Source organism: Protopterus annectens, chromosome 17.part0 (genome assembly GCF_019279795.1).
Source record: "Protopterus annectens isolate FY-2018-M chromosome 17.part0, PAN1.0, whole genome shotgun sequence".
NCBI lineage: Eukaryota > Metazoa > Chordata > Ceratodontiformes > Protopteridae > Protopterus > Protopterus annectens.
The window spans coordinates 786,880,174-786,881,979 of record NC_056751.1 but is presented as its reverse complement, the minus strand read 5'-3'; the positions used below and the strand labels follow the sequence as shown (position 1 = coordinate 786,881,979).

The window sequence follows — 1,806 nt, the reverse complement described above, 5'->3', positions numbered from 1 at the left end:
GATTACTGGATGGATCTGAGCATCTGAAGTGAAATCATTTACAAATGTTTTAATTTTTATTTTTATTACACTATTATTTTTTTTAAATAATTCTTGGTTAGACTATTTTGAAACTATATAAGAAGAACAAAAGACGTTTTGTTATGTATTTATATGTACCATGAACTGCACAAAGACTGGACATTGTGAAGGACAGAAGCAAGGAATACCAGGAGGGTCCACTTTACCACGCCACTGGTGGGTAATTGGAAATATTTTTTTTACTCAATTTTTTTTCTAATAAAAGCCCAAGGTACCAAAAGAAGTGAAGTCCAACCACAGAACATATTTCCACAATTTTATTTCAATGACACACACCACATTAATGTTCCTCAATAACTCCACAAGTACATTTTTGTTTAAAACACTTCATCAGATACAGACCATCTGCTAGGATGGCATACTTGTAGTTGGTTCCCAAATCTTTGCTCCTCATCCAATGAATAACATTCTGCAGCACCTGAGGAAATGTGTCATCTTTGTCAACAATGTCCTGAGTACTTCCTGTTAATCTGGTACAAAATGCAGACAGCTATGTATTAACTTCAGGCTTTACATACTTCTGAAAGGTGTCTTCCACTTTCAGTGTCCATGTGTTGATCAGTACAATTGGGAATTCAATAATTTCATGTAGAAATTCATTTGGGTTGTTTTCCTCACATGTTGCTTCAAAATTAATGACACAGATAAAATCATAATATGTGTCTGTGCTGCTAGCCTCTGTTTGTGCTGCTTGTAACAGTTTCTTCTTCTTCTTATAGTGACTTTTTAAACATTTTTTCAGGACGTCTATTACACCTCCAGTTTCCAGCTTCAGGCTATCCAGCTTAGCTCTTAACTCCTCTTTAGACATTTGGTTAATATAGCCATTGGAAGCAGCAATTTCTTTATAAACTGGATCACTGAAGTCACGTTTGTTAGACACAAAGGCAGCTTTTGTTTTTTCTTCCTGTGGATCAAGTGTGATCCACTGTTTGTTCGCAGTTGCTTTGGATTTTTCCACAGCCCCCTGTATCGAAGAGCAACTGTCACATTCAGATTGTTTTTCTTTATTTGTATCTCTTTCGGTGCTTTCAATTTTTTTCTGTTAACAATGTAATGAATTGATAAGTTACAATAATATAATGAATAGTATAACCGACAAAAAAGAAAAAAAAAAACTATATATAATGTGTACAGAGGTCTGAAGTAGAAATAAATATCATATTCCTAAATAAATAAATAAAAGCATATAGATACAACCTTGATTTCTCATTGAAGAGAGTGAGAATCTATTTGAAAAATGTCAATCAGGGATAACACTTTTTTCCATGGATTATTGACGAATGGTTTAAGCAAGATCCTATGCTCTTTGACTTTGTTTTCCTTATGAGTTGTTTCTTTTAGAAAATATAAAAAGTCTTCATAAGTTGGTACATCAGTGGATATCCATTTTCTAGTTATGCTTTTCCATGAGACTGCAAAAATTATCCAAAGTAGAGTAAGATTCACTTTATTTAATGCAATACCATCATTAACATTAAAGAAAATTAAAGATTTTGATAATGAAAAAAGAATCAGAGAACAACGCTTTTAAAAAACATCTAGATCACTCTAAAATTGTTTTAATAAAGGACAAGAATAAAGCACATTAAACCAAGGTAATTGGAACTATTCAAATAAGGTGGACAACCTCCACCAATACAGATTTTCTACCCTACCTGGTTGCCTCAGCCCCTCCCTTACTAAAAATCCTTATAACAAGATCCAAACCAGTGTAGGTTCACA

General features: G+C 33.2%; 1 pseudogene; it reads right to left on the bottom strand.

Annotated features, from left to right (window-relative positions):
- Window positions 1-361: 361 nt before the first annotated feature.
- LOC122791514 lies at window positions 362-907 on the bottom strand (annotated as a pseudogene).
- Between the last annotated feature and the right edge of the window lie 899 nt (window positions 908-1,806).